This window comes from Aricia agestis, chromosome 18, assembly GCF_905147365.1.
Source record: "Aricia agestis chromosome 18, ilAriAges1.1, whole genome shotgun sequence".
Taxonomy (NCBI): domain Eukaryota; kingdom Metazoa; phylum Arthropoda; class Insecta; order Lepidoptera; family Lycaenidae; genus Aricia; species Aricia agestis.
In genome coordinates, this window is record NC_056423.1 from 9,415,889 (window position 1) to 9,431,945 (window position 16,057).

The 16,057-nt window shown below is 34.2% G+C and overlaps 1 protein-coding gene across 1 annotated transcript in view; it reads left to right on the plus strand.

Annotated features, from left to right (window-relative positions):
* LOC121735971 overlaps window positions 1-16,057 on the plus strand; it is a 102,665-nt gene that overhangs the window by 38,697 nt on the left and 47,911 nt on the right. The window lies entirely within an intron of this gene.

A 16,057-nucleotide genomic window follows, 5' to 3' on the forward strand; every position in this document is an offset into this window, starting at 1 on the left:
AGTGTGTCTGTCCCTAATAGTCCGAGAGCTGGCCGTATAAAAGTCCTATGGATCAGATACTTACATGAACAATTATTTTTACAGATTTTACAGATATACATGAATATGAATAATACGTATATTTTTACGGAGTCTCTTGTCTTTGTCAGTCGCAGGTATGACTTTTACAATAAACCAAAAAAGACAAGCAGACCTATTGTTCGCTATTTTTCTATTAATTTTAATCCAAATATTTCGGTAGAATTTGTATCAAAAACTGTCACAAACATAGTTACCCCAAGTTACATACGGTTTCGAATACCGATACCGTGTTTTTGTCTTATTTCAGAGCGTACTGAATTGAGTACGCCTTTGAAACACATGAAGGCTTATTGCCGTTGGAAAAGGAACTTTATGAACTAGACATAGAGTACAAAATTGGAATATTGTGAGTTTTATATTGACCCGGCTATTGATGGTTTTGACAAGTGCACTCGTGTTTGAACGTAAAAGTCGGAATGTTGTGTTTTCCAATCCTATTGGTTTTTTTAACATTCCTACAAGGATGATTTGTCGTAGCCAAAATTAGAACTATAGTCTATAGGCTAAAGCCGCCATTTGTACCGCGCCAGCATAGTAATAATAATATCATTGTGACCAATTTCTTGGAAATAAAGACTTACTTAGTATTAAGGCTAAATTATACGAAAATATGGTTTACCCACCGCTTTGTGTGGGCTAAGCTGTTATATTTTACAATCTGTATCTATGTACTAATATTATAAAGCAGAAGAGTTTGTTAGTTTATTTGTTTTCTATAAGCTAGTTTTCTATAATTTGCTAGTATATAATAGTAAATACACCAATTAACTATACTTCTATAATTTAAACTTCAACTCCATAGTTTCATAAGATAAATTAAAACCAGTACAATAATTACTTTTTGCGATGCACCTATCTATAAAAACCCTGTGCCATTTTGTTCAAAATTAAAAAATAACAACGTCATTCTCGGCGCAAAGCATTTCGCGCTCTTTTGACACACTTTTGTAACTGAACACTGCCTAAAATATTTTCGTGGAACATTTTAATTAAAAGCCTTTGGAAAAAATATAACAATATTGTACGTACGACACATTGCCGCACTCAGAGACATTTAATGACTTGCTTAATTTTAGTTAAAGGATTTGACGGAAAGTTTGTGGCGGTACAATAAGCTCAGACCTGAATCGCGCTATCGAAGTTTTTAAAGTGCGTCGGTATATCAACGACAGCGCGAAATCAATCGCGTAGACTTTGGCCTGATGGAGCATACCACCTCGCTCGGTGGGAAAACTTCTTAGTTTGGGTTACACCAACTAACTTTAACTACAATGCAAAATGTCAAATCTTTGGTTAAAGTTAAAAATGGACGCCATCAAGACGCCATATTTAACCATAACCATAGAGCTCGACAAGGTTTTAAATGCACGTGGCGAAAAAAGGAATTAACGCTGTAATCATACAAAAACGAATTTTTTTACAGTTCTCCTTTACCAGCAGCGCCCCAGCCCACGTTAATTTATAACCTTGTTGGACCAGCTGTCATCTGTAAATTTAAAGTTAAGGTTAAAGTTAAAGCTAAATTTAGCCTTAACTATAACCATAACTATAACCACGCCTCTGGTGCAACAAGAGATCTTATGTTAAAATTAAGCATAATAATAGTTTATTGAGCATAAGAATGTTCACAATTTTGGTCCCCCAAAACTAGGCCAGGCCAGTTCTAAATCTTCATTAAATCTCTAAAGTTAAGTTATTATTAAATCTCTGTGCTGCCATAGCCTTTTGTTATAGAAAGCGTACACCTATTAAGACTAAACTTTTTTCAATGATTACTACTGTACTTCAGCGTTGGCATGCGGCCAGTTCCAGCACAAATCCGTTCAACTTATTCATGTTCCAGCAAAATGGAATTTTTATATCGGGATAAACTCAGGTTGGCTCCCCGACTATTATACATAACTAGCTGTTGCCCGCGACTTCATCCGCGTTAACATAGTATAATAACAAAGATGGATAGTTTTCCCCTTTTTGTTTTTGTGGTTCCTTATACAAAGGGTAAAAACGGACCCTATTTAAGCAAACGTCAAACGCAAACGTCAATAAATTTTCATGTTTCTAACTCAAGAAATGACGGACTTTCATCGAAACTTTCTACCCCAATTTCACCCCCTTGGGGGTAGAATTAACAGAAACACTTAAATACGTATCCATTCATTTTTAATCAGTAGCACAAAAATAAAATTTCATGTTTCTAACTCAAGAAATGACGGACTTTCATTCAAACTTTCAACTCCAATTTCACCCCCTTGGGGGTAGAATTTCTAAAAACGCTTAAATACCTATCCATTCATATTTAATCAGCAGTCCAAAAATAAACTTTCATGTTTCTAACTTAAGAAATGGCGGACTTTCATTTAAACTTTCAACCCCTATTTCACCCCCTTGGGGGTAGAATTTTCAGAAACGCTTAAACACATATCCAATCATTTTTAATCAGTAACCCAAACATAAAATTTCATGTTTCTAACTCAAGAAATAACGGAGTTTCATTCAAACTTTCAACCCCAATTTCACCCCCTTGGGGGTAGAATTTCCAAAAACGCTTAAATACGTATCCATTCATTTTTAATCAGTAACCCAAAAATAAAGTTTCATGTTTCTAACTCAAGAAATGACGGACTTTCATTAAAACTTTCAACCCTTATTTCACCCCCTTCGGGGTAAAATTTTCAAAATTCCTTCCTTAGTGGGTGTCTACTTAATAAAACAACCCTACTCACCAAATTTCGTGGCTGTAACTTTTACAGTTTTTGCTCAGCGATGATGAATCAGTCAGTCAGTCAGTCAGGACATGTAATTTTATCATTATAGATATTATGATTTGATTTAAAATGACTCCATCTTATGTCATGATCATGGTAATAACTAATAACTGATAACTTTTAAACCGTGACGAAAATAAACCTAACACATCGTCGTCTAACGCAAAGGGGATTGTCCATTTTTTTTAAATTTTGCTCATTCCAAAAACATTTCGAGGAATAAGGTCAGTGATCGTTTTTCTGTATATAAACGAAAAAAAATACCCATTAGTTACTTATATTTTTGAACAAATATGTTTAACCTTTGTTTGACCTTCAATGGCGTTAAATTAGCTATACATTCGACCAACATTACGTTTCGAACTTTTGGTAAGCTTCTCGTATCAGCTTTCACGTAATGAGAACTTGCATTTGACGAACCAGTCATTATAAATAAGATTGAAAGGAAATTTAAAACATACTGCAGAGGTCAATTGCGGCCGATGATGACGTCAGAGCGAAACTTTAAAAATTTATTGAGAAAAAACTAGCCAACGAATTTCAAAATTATTTAATTTATATTCTTAAAATACCCTATTTTAACGAAAAAAAAATATAAAAAGTACATGTACTTTTTATATATTTTTTTAAAATCACATGTATGTGATTTTCTTTGGACAATGCCCATTTCAGTTCGGCAGACTTCGGCACGGTGTTTGTGGGCGCTCGACTAGACGTGTGCGTATAGACTGGATGCTATGCAATCGCTTTATGGCGACAGTCCCGGAGTGCTACATGTATTTTGTGAATTTTATAAAACAAGCGAATCTAAGCAAGTAATAAATACCCAAACGGCGAATTCCGTGGCTCGTTATTTTGATTTTACCTTAGAGGCTCAGAATATATTTTTTAAAGCGAAAAAAGATGGTAATATTACTCAATTCTTATCAAATTTTTAATATAAAAGAATAAATTCTGCACAGTAATCGCCTTTAGAACGTTGAAGAATGGATTTCAACCCTTACTGGGGTGTGAGTATTTTGTTAATGTAGGCGTGGACAAGGAGAATAAACAACCTCTAATGTGTGCGCGTAGAATAATGGTCGGAAAACACCGAAACAATACGAAAAGTACGTGATACAACGAGGTATCAAAGAGATAGAAAGAGATATGATAATAGATAAACAATAATAATATGTTATGAAGCGTCATTTGTGTTTCTACTTTTAGCGACTTTAAAGCCGCACCGCGATTCGTGTCGTTTTGGTGTGATCCAAAAAATATGAACGATTACAATTTAGTATGTAATCATATATTGTTATCGCTCATATTTTTGGTATGTAAATATTTTGCAGTGAATCTTTGTATAGGAACCTAGGTAATTACTATCTTGAGCTGAATAATAACTTAAATATGGTAAATATTCTCGTATGGGAAATGATCTTGGTATTACGTTTGTATGTAAGTAAGTAAGTCTTTATTTCCAAGAAATTGGTTACAATGTTCTTATTATTATGAGAATTGCAATGACACCCGGAAGGATACACCAGGGGAGAGAGAAATTGGAAAATGTATTTGAAAATGTATTGCTGTCTCACCAATCTCAAGTCTCCCACCGCAGAGCGCGATAGAGACAACACGACAAAAGTTCTAATAAAAGAACAGAAAATCTTCGATTCGTTGTCCGCTGATTCCTTCTCCAAAACTTAACCGATTTAAGTACTTTTTTCATTAAGAATTAAAGCAAGGCTTGAACTGTGTTCCTATGTTTTATATTTTTTTTGTTTATTTTAGCCAGTTTTGTTTTCTGGATGTTTGAAAACAGAGGAAAATCTGGCCATTTTTTGGGTTTTTGGACGTTCTTATCTTTTTTAATAATAAAATTATGAAAAAATAAGAAAACATAGGGACATGCTAATAGTGGCCATAGATATTCAGGCAAAAAATCATAACTCTACCAGCATTATCCAGGGAGGAAACAGGGGCCCATGTTTGTATGGAAAAACGGCGGTGTGGACTCCTCTTAAGGGATGATATATATTAAAAATCCAGGAAAATAAGTTATAACCAAGATTAAGTCGCAAGAAATTTCATACTTTTGATATTTTATAAGAAGTTTTGTGCCACGATTCGCCGTTTGAGATATAGTTTTAAGTATTCAGAACACGTACTTTTGTGTAACACAAAACTTACGTGCTAAATGACGTCACGTACGTGGCACGCTGTCACGCTCGTGTCACGTTACACTGATGTCACGCTGCGTTTCAAAAACGCTTTTAGTGAGAACGCAAAGTCGAATATCAATGCCAGTGAGGCGTAGAGTAGTTGGCTTTGAAGTTATAAATTGCTACTTTTTCCTATATATCGCTTTTATAGGATATCGCTTTTAAGAAGAATTCAGAAGATTACGTTGTATTATTTAATACTAGCTAAAAGCCGAGCTTTGTGTAGGCTCGAGTCGTCACACCTTGACTGACTGATTATAACACAATATCTACATGTAAATATAAAAATTACTATGTTAAAGGACAAATTAATAGGTGTGATAGTTTTTCAGTAAAGTGTACCACAAAATGTACAGGTTACATGGGATATACTCGCTTCGCTCGCCCTGATAATACGAACTTTGTGAGAATCAATAGTTTCTATGTAAACGAAATTGCATATTATTTTCTCGACAGCGGTAATAATCACCGTTTTTTACGTAGAAAATCTGCATTAGTATTTAATGCAAGAAAGGCTGAATGGATTTCAGTGCAATTTAAACATGACCTTTTTTTATGAAATAAGGGGGCAAACGATGGAAAGCAACTTCCGTCGCCCATGGACACTCGCAGCGTCAGAAGAGCTGCAAGTGCGTTGCCGGCCTTTTAAGAGGGCATAGGGTAATAGGAGAAGATAGGGAAGGGAAGGGAATAGGGGAGGGTAGGGAAAGGAATGGGGTAGGGGATTGGGCCTCCAGTAAATTCACTTACTCGGCGAAACACAGCGCAAGCACTGTTTCACGCAAGTTTTCTGTGAGAACGTGGTATTTCTCCGGTCGAGCCGGCCCATTCGTGCCGAAGCATGGCTCGCTCACGTATTACCTGTAATACCGTCATATCCTACGAATAAGGGCGCTATTGCAAAAAGCCTCTTTACAGGAGAAGGTTTTTTGTGTTTATTTCAAAATATTGTTAAACAACTTTTAAAAATTAATTATGAAATTATCGCAAAACTACGTAGCGGTTGCTATAAAATTTTAAATGAGACGTTTAATTTGATATTTCGGGTAGATTTGTCCCTTATTTCTTTTTTCGGCGGGGTAAAATAAGTTTCATCAGACACAAGCAACGTTATGCCTTTTTTGTACGGATTCAACGGGGTCTTAAGCGCATTTATGTCTTTTTACTGATCATTAACAAAGAATTTTCTTTTTAAAACTACTTTGAAAAATCAGCCAAGTGCGAGTTGTATTCGCGCACGAAGGGTTCCGCACCATTACGAAGTAAAAATAGCCAAAAATTTGTGTTTTTTGTATGAGAGTCCCCCCTTAATTTTTTAATTTATTTTATTTTGTCGTCAATTATTATTATTAAAGTATAAATACAATGGAATATTTTTTCAAAAGCTCTTTTATTGACAGATCGCTGCTATTATTGACAGAGCAAAAACTAGCAAAAAATCACGTTTGTTGTATGGGAGCCTCCTTAAATATTTAATTTATTTTGTTTTCAGTATTTGTTGTTATAGTGGCAGCAGATGTACTCAATTTGTGAAAAGTTCTTGAGATAGAGTCTGGAGACAGATGGACAGACAGACAGACAGACATCGAAGTCTTATTAATAGGGTCCCGTCTTTATCCTTTGGGTATGTAAACCAAAAAAACAATATAAATAGGAATATGAAAAAAACATACATTAAAGATAATAATATGGAACGTTTTATATTAATTTTCGACCTTGAAAGCAATCACAATAACTATTGGTTCCGTATAACGTGATAAGACTTCGCAGTTTTATGACAGTTATTTTAAATTACCAAATATCATTATAACTAACGACTATTATAATATTGGTTAACTTTTATGACAATTAGATTATGCTCTTGCATCATGCATTGCCAGCGATAGCCAGTTTTTTGTCACTTTATAAAAGCTGAAAGTTTTCCTGTATGAACGAACAGCAACTATAGAATTTCGATCGCGTTTAGGAGGTATCCAGTTTTGAAGGTCTACCTAGCCTTCCGTACAATGTAAAGCGTTTTCAAAACCAAAAGTAGCATATGTTACTCTTCATTCTTTTGATTTAGTCGTTGCTAAAATTTATGTCGATTAGTTGCTTCGCTAGGGTGTAAAGGAAGGACAAACGAACATATTTTCCCATTTATAATATAAGTATAGGCCTATACTCGTATTATAATACGAGTATAGCATAATTAAGTTAAAGGAAAACTTTCAGCTTTTATAAAATGGAAAAGTCTGGCTGTCGCTGGCTCTTGGTTTAGCTTATGAGTAGTTACAATATTATGACGGTGCGTGCCTATTCTACTTCAACATCAGCTTAGCATGATAACGCCAATATTTTGTATTTTAAATAAAATTCTTTTAAAATGAGACGATATACGACATCTCTCGTACTCAAAATTTTGGGTACGTTCAGTTAACAGTTCGTCTAATAAACCAAAAAAAATAGTAACAAAAAAAAGTTTCATTACACTCACTATCGATACAACAAAAGCTCTTTTTCTAAATGTTGTAATAAAAACGAAACTTTTTGTTCAATTCCTTCAGGCACCGGGGACTGTTTTCGTTTCCTAAAACCTAAAAATACAAAAAAAAAACTCAAATTGTATTGTGGAATAATATTTTATATGTAAATATTCTTGTAGCACATTACCTTTAACTATTTTTCTATACTACGGAAAAAGCCACAAAGTTCATTGCGGCTTTTTAAGAAAATTAAAACAAAACATTATAAACTTTCAATTATATACATTTCGAAATGGTTAGTAAATAAAAGGTAAATGCATGTAATAATTTTGTCAATAATAACTGTTTAACTAAAGAAAAATTAAAGAAATAAATTTCGTACATAGAAAAAGGCAACAAAAGCCATTAGGGCAAATGATTCCTTAGTTATACTAGTACTAAGAGACGATTCCGTGGAAAAAGGCCATAGACGCAATAGTGTCTTTTTTCCAGGTAGGTAATTAATTTAAAGAATGTAAAACATATTTTGTTCTTACTGTGTGTTCCCTTTAACGCTTAACACAACGTAATTTAAACAAGGAACAGTGCAATGACGCATAACGCAAGTTCGCGGAGTAATGGCGTGGTGGCGCGAGTGCCTCGTCTCCGCTCCGCGAGCCACGCGTCCTCTCACGCACTCAAAGAAAACGGTCACGGAAGCCTTTGTTGCTTTTTTCGGCGGGAAATTTAAGAGCTAGCAAGTGTGGCATTTTTTAAAACTTCATTTATTGGTTATTAAAGTTAACTTTTAATATTTTTTAACTTGAAGGTTATAAATAATGAGCTGCCGATTTCGATTATGCAATAACAATAAAAAACCATACTGACCAGGGGCCTTATCATTAACTTTGTCAAAACCTGAGCTAATCCGCGCAGCTCAGAAAACACTTGTAAAGTAAATTGTTCTTTTTTCGCATCATAACAACTTTTACTTCTGAATGGTTGTAACCTGTAATAATTGTCTCTGAACTGGATTAAGAAATGTCAAACACGAACGTCAAATTTGACTCACGGAATTGTTTTTTTTTTTAGGAATTGAAATGGCTTAGCCATAACGACTAACGGAAAAATTGTAAATCAAGATGAAAATATAGTTTAAAAAAAATTGATATTTTTTATTATAAAATATACTATTTTCTAATACATAACGTGGTCAATGTAGGAATAGTTACTTTTGCACCGATTTATTGTATTTAAAGGTAATTATTATAAATGTGTAAATGGTTTTATTTATATTTTTTTGGTATTTTATAAGCCCTTTATGAAAACACTGAGAAAATAACACTCCTTCATGTTTATATTATCACAAGCATGGCGATCTAGAGGAGAAAGAATTCTCTGACATTGGCAACTAACTGAGTCGGCAATTAAAAAAAAGAAGAAGAAGGAGACAAAAAAAAAAGATAATTAGATATTGTTATTAAGTTTATAGAGATTATGTTATATGCAAAAAATTGATAAGTTTATTATATCCTATACCTATTTGATACCTACGCTAAATAATCTACCATAAAAAAGTCTTAGAAATGCATCAAACTTGTAGATTACAATTACATGCATTACAACAGAGTTGATGTCATGAGTTGAACATAGTTTGTTGAACTTGAACTCATTCTTGAACACCTACGTTTTTTTGAGCTTTCAAATAGGTATTATTGTAACATAAACAGGCAATTTATAAGTTTAATAATCCCCTTTTCGTGCCTTGTAAGGCATTTTACATTATTAGTATTGTGTACGCTGAACCAAATATTTTTCAGGATAAAGGATGATTGCTAACACTGAGATACTATAAGTACTACATTTTATAATAAAGAATTGCAAGTGTAATGATGACAAAGTCCTAGGAAGATAATATATATTCACTCAAAAGCTTTAATTAAAAGAAATTTAATAAATACTCGTTTTTAAATGTTTTTTCATTTATTTTCTCACTTAAATATACCTACCTTAGATACATATTCATACACAGCTTTCATCAATAGGTACTATATTTGTCTTACATCTTATTATCAACCTAGTATCAGATAGGCAAGTGGTAAATCTCTTTTATATTATACTTATAAAAACATTTATACAGCGGAAATCTTAAACAAGGTCTTGTCACTTAAAATCAAAGAAGATGAATCAAATATCCCTTGTGTAAATATTAATTTATTATTATTAAAGGAGTTCAAATACAAACTTTTGATGAAAGATAAAAACAATATTATAATTTCAGACTTTTATTTGGCAAACCAATAACAATTAGAAACTGCATTGCAAGTTGCAACTATGGGAAATTGCCTGGGATATCTCAGACAGAGAGCGGTCAAGGGTTTTGTGTTCTTTGTGTTGTATTATGTTGTAGAATGCCTCCCGTGTGAGTATCTCTATATACTCACACAGGAGGAGTTCTGAATGTGTCAGAATTGCTCCTCAGTCACCAACGCAAATGCTTCAACGCATGACCACTCTGTCTGATAGGTCCCTAAAACGACCACATCTTTTTAAAATGTATAATACATGAGGACTTACTAAAGTCCTCATGTATTTTAAATTTTAATGTAATAATATAAAACTAATATTATTATTATTGAGGTACAAAAGTATTTTTGGTAATAATAATATAAGTTCCAATGAAAATATTATGTTTTATGAACAATAAGTATGTTTGTTATGCAATTTTTGTTATGTCTTTTTGGAAAAAAGTACTATAAGTAATGTAGGATTATATTTTTGAGTTTTAGTGACTATTCCCATTGTATATTATATCATATTGTAGTCAAGAGAAGTTATAAATGAAAAAGTGCATATGAGAATTTAGCTAATTTGGATTTTATATTATCAATGATTTAACTTTTCTAGTAGTTTAGGTGTATGTGTGTGTGTTAATATTTATTCGTGAATATACATGAATCTAAAGTTTCAAAGGTTGTGTTCTCAAAATTCTTGTTATTGAGAAAGTAATACCTTTGAATTTACCTCTTTGGTGCAGCGTTTATCATGCATGGTTTACAAGGAAATAGTTTGTGAAATAACACAAAGACCTACTGCAATCAAAAGATTGTACGAAATGCTCCTAAGATAGGTTCCTAAGAAGTACATAGTAAGTCCTCATGTATTTTAAGTTTTAATTTAATATAAAACTAATACTTACTTATTATTATTATTGAGGTAAGTACAAAAGTATTTTTGGTACTTAATACATAATAATATATGTTCCTATGATAATATTATGTTTTATGAACAATAAGTTCCATATGTTTGTTATGCAATTCTTATTAAGTAAGTCTTTTTTGGAAAAGTACTATAATGTAGGTTTTTGTTTTTGAGTAAAATTTAGTGATTTACACTATTCCCATCATATAATACCATATTGTAGTCAAGAGAAGAAGTTATAAATGAAAAAGTGCTCATATGAGAATTGAGCTAATTGTGATTCTATGATATTATCAATTATTTAACTTTTCTATTAGTTTAGGTGTATCAATGTTTATCCGGAGCATGTTATACATACATCTAAAGTTTAAAAGGTTGTGTTCTGAAAATTCTTGTTAAAAGTAAGTACTTAATATTGAATTTACCTCTTTGGTGCAGTGTTTATCATGCATATACCAAAATACTTCAGGTTTACAAGGAAATAGTTTGTGAAATAACACAAAAACCTACAATGCAACTATAAGATTGTACCTGTAGGTTTTTGGTGAAAATTCATACTAGTTTTACAGTAATTATACACAACACTTGTGTTCCTTATACCTTGTATGTGTTTCTTGTGTACTAAATCAATGCAGTCTTAGCTCATCGCACAAATGCAAACCTTATTGTTGACTAGACATATAGGTATATTGTACTAATATACTACACCTCACTTATGTTATTATTCTGAAACCTCACTAACACTAAATGGATTACTAAGGTCTCTACGTCTTTACTTATGTATCACTTCGTGATTAACTTGAGAATACTTAATCGTTTTCCAAAAATTTGGACACTTCGAATGTTTAGTTTTTTGGTTTTAATAACGAATTATTTTCACTAAAATATATGCTATAGACTAAAATATAACTTATTAAGTAACTAACCAACTAAATAGCAATATAATTTAAGACTAAAAAGTATGTAATAAAATTACTAAAATGTAAACTATTCAGTAAAAGCTACTCATTGGTTGGTGTTTATTGAATTGCTGTATTTGACGTAAAAGCAAGCGAGCTTATGTCAGAAGTGTTGTCATGATACCAAATGATACGAAATTATTACTCAGTTAACAATGGAGAAGTGAGTTTTGTGTCACGTGACCACTGACTGGCTGGAAAATAGAGGTCATGGTACCAAAATGCGAGCCAGTCAGTATTCTGGCTGGCTTTAAGAGCTCATGATAGAGGGGCAGGGCGCCCCTATTCGTAGGATACGACGATACGTAACAACCTGAATAAAAACGAAATATATTATTTACTAGCTCCCCGGTTAACTTTACTTAGACCATCTGATTATCACACAAAATTTCATCAAAATCGATTCACTGTGGGGTCAAGGACCGACCTACTTCCGCCACCCCCTCCCATCTAACTATAATTGTTATACCCTCACCACACTTTAGCCCAACACACTATTGTTAAATGTCCCTGTTAAATAGTGGAAATATAACATTGTACTAAAGTTTGTTTGTTATGTATTAAGGCTCGAAATATAATACAATGAAGTTACTCTTATACTTTAGGCTGCTCAAATATAGCTCGGGTTACTGAGATAAGTTTGCTAGGGTAAGGTACGATTTACAAGGTGTAACAAAACTAATAATTATAGTATTATCACTTAGTTTTTTTACACCTTCACACACCTTAGATCAAAATAATAGATACAAAGCCTAAATGGTTTGTATTAATTTGATTTGAGGAAAAGTAACAGCGCGAGCGCTGAAAGATATTTTTTTTTGTGATTTGCATGGACAAGCGCCTAGTGTCATGACGTCCCATACAAAAGTGAAAAAAAGTAACTCTTTCAGCGCTGATACTTTCACAACGAACTTGATATAGGGTACCCATACACACCTTATAGTATTATCACTTCGACGGCAAAAAGCGAAAACGTAGTATAACGCAAATTGGAAAATGTACACCAGAGCCGAAAACCTTTTGAGATTTCAGAAAAAAAAAATATCTCCTTTTTCATTAAACCTACGTGCACCATTTTTTAAACATTTATGTGTATAATTATCTTCTATCGATAAAAATAAGTAAAATCTACCAGAAGTTACTTTTGAGATCCGTTTCTGTGGGTTACAGCAAAAGCACATATTAATATTATTTTTATATTATGATAAAACGCTGTAAATGATTCAAATAAATGTATGGGCAACATCAAATCAAGTGTTTTTCTATAAAGCAAAATTGTTGTAACTTCATAATAGAGTATATAGAAATTGCCTCAATTTCAGTGAATTCCAACGCTGTACAAAATTTTCTATTGCTCGTAGATCCACGGGAAATTTTTTTTGGACTCCAGATCTGTAATAATAAAAAAATGACGTGGGTGTGGGTAACTACGTTTTCGCTTTTTGCCGTCGAGTCTTACTTTTGTTACCACCTTTTTTTTTTTTTTTGTCGTTGGGGAAATGCGTTTACGCATCCCCGGCAGTCTGGGGAGGGCTACCGGGGTATGTGGGACTCCCTGGGGGCGGAGGGCCGCGCCCGGGCATACCCACTAAAACCCCAACGGTGTTCCTACTCTTCCGCTTAAGGCAGAGCCACGGGATACGCGGAATACACAACCGCGACCCTGTCAGCGGATGCCTCTAAAGGCTGTAGGCTGTATACTGTATAGTGTATAATATGATTCCACCCGAACACGTGGTTACTACTCTGATCACAAGCAACTGTATCCGCGTCGCTATTTAATAAATCGTTAGATAATTTGTTATCTCGCGGTGTAGACGTCAAACTGCGCGTTCACGCGAACGCATATAAATCCAGCCTCAATGACTACAAATCATTTTAAAGGCATGTGGCTAGAGATTAGCGGCGCTTAAACGGCTTTAGCTACATCATTTGTCATTATAATGATCAATGGGAAGATCAGCGTCAAAATTATTGGCCATCAATCATGATAATATAATACTGACCCTCTAAGTTTGCAAATGATGGACAAATAAACGTGATTATGAACGTTGCGAAATAATTATGATGGTAAACTTGGTTATCCATCATGTCCCAGTTCAAAATTCAATGGAAAGAAATTTTAAGAAGCGACTGGACCGACTTTTTTGATATTATCTCCGAAAGTGCTAAATGATAATTATGACAGGTTTTGATGAGGCTTAGCACAGGTATAGTTTACACAATAGAGAGGAAGTAGGATATTATTTATTAAATTACTTTAAATTGCGCAAAGTTAACAAGGGTTTTACTATTGCGCGCACAAAACACGGCTACATCCAAAACGTAGTTGGAGTTCAAAATGTCAATGATTGTTATGTCCTTTTCTGTGGTCTACCCTATATGATCACTGTTAAGCATTAGTGTCCTAACCCACATTTTTTTGTTGTTAAAATTTGAATGCAGTCTTGTTCTAAATCATCTAAAAACATAACTGCATTCATAACTGAATACACATTTTTTTTGTGGGTTAGTACACGAATGCTTAACAGCGTCCAATTATATCAGTGCTAAATATCATAAGAATCGGTTTTGCAGTTGTCAGTTTAGCTCGTTCAAACAAAGAAACAAAATCAACTTTATAATAGTGTATGTAGGTAAGTTTTGTGTATAGGTACCGAGATAGCGTGTATATAGGTTCGGTTTTCCGTTGACCGGATCAAAATGAATACGAATATTCTCAAACACAGGATATTGCAGACTTCGAAACTGGTAGAAACATAAAATAAAATCATGTATCACGTTCATATTATAAAACTAAAGAGATACCTATTTTTATGTGGTTTGGCGCAGACCTAAGTATAGTAGAGTCTATTCTTTACCTGCGTAAATGTAATTTCCCGTGGTCTATTTTTTTTGCGGGAAACTGGAATGATTTAGTTTACACATAAAATGAAAAGCAGTAATATATTTTACTCTTGTAATAACTTTCATGATTTAATAGATAGAAAGGTGAACACGTTTAACTTATAACAGACAGATTTTTCATCGAGGGTTAATGAACAACCTTTTTAAGCACAATAATAATAATATTATTAAAATAATGATAATAATGTTGACCTATCACAAGTGCTTCAAACCCATGAGGTTCATGAGGCGTAACCTAACACCGCTCGGCCAATATCGCGCTGATTAATGTTTAAGTTGGCCCGGACTATAAGTACTGGAGTAAGGCTCCCCGGGGAATTCCCTCTGCAGAGTACTTGATACGGTGGAGGTGTTCTAGTACACTAGTTTATAATATAATATTATAATTTATCTGCAGGCGGTAACAAAACTAAGTGATAATACTTTAGGGTGCGTAATTACGATGTCTTTCTCCTAATTAATACAGTTCACTGTGAAAGTAGCAGCGCTGAAAGTGCAATTTTTGGGTTCCGTACCCAAAGGGTAAGAACCCTATTACTAACGGCCGTTCCCAATATTTGATCTATCTCTGGTTTTGTCCTACTAGAGATAGGAATAGCTCACAATTGACATAAAATATATGTCTCTAATGTCTATTGCGAGCTATTCCTATCTCTAGTAGGACAAAACCAGAGATATACAAACATAAAACAAACGTAATTTTTTGCTATTTTTTGCTCGATATCAATAACTGCAACACATAGGCACTTAAAATATTCACGAAATACTCAGTTATTTTTATTTTTTTTTATTAAATAAGGGGGCAAACGAGCAAAAGGGTCACCTGATGGTAAGCAACTACCGTCGCCCATGGACACTCGCAATATCAGAAGAGCTGCAGGTGCGTTGCCGGCCTTTTAAGAAGGAATACGCTCTTTTCTTGAAGGTTTGCAGGTCGTATCGGTCCGGAAATACTGCTGGTGACAGTTCATTCCAGAGTTTTACAGTGCGCGGCAGAAAGTTACGTGAAAAACGCACTGTGGAAGACTGCCACTCATCAAGGTGATGAGGATGGTATGTTTTTCGCGTGGGACGATAGCGAAAAGTTGCAGGTGGTATGATTCCGAACAATTCCTCAGAGCACTCCCCGTGATACAACCGATAGAGGATGCAGAGTGAAGCTACATCTCGGCGTAACTCCAGGGGGTCCAAGCTGTTTGAAACACTATGGCAGTCAACAATTCGAGCAGCCCTTCGTTGGATACGAAACAGAGGGAGCAGTTGGTATTTTGGCGCCCCTGCTCAGAGATGAGAACAATATTCCATATGAGGCCGAACCTGCGCCTTGTAGAGTTGTAGGCGTTGGTCCGGGCTGAAGTACTGTCTCGCTCTGTTAAGAACACCAAGCTTCTTCGAGGCTACTTTGGCCTTACCCTCAAGATGATATCGGAACTGGACTTCGCTCGATATGTTGACGCCAAGTATCTCAATGCTAGGGGAGATGGTTAAAGATGTGC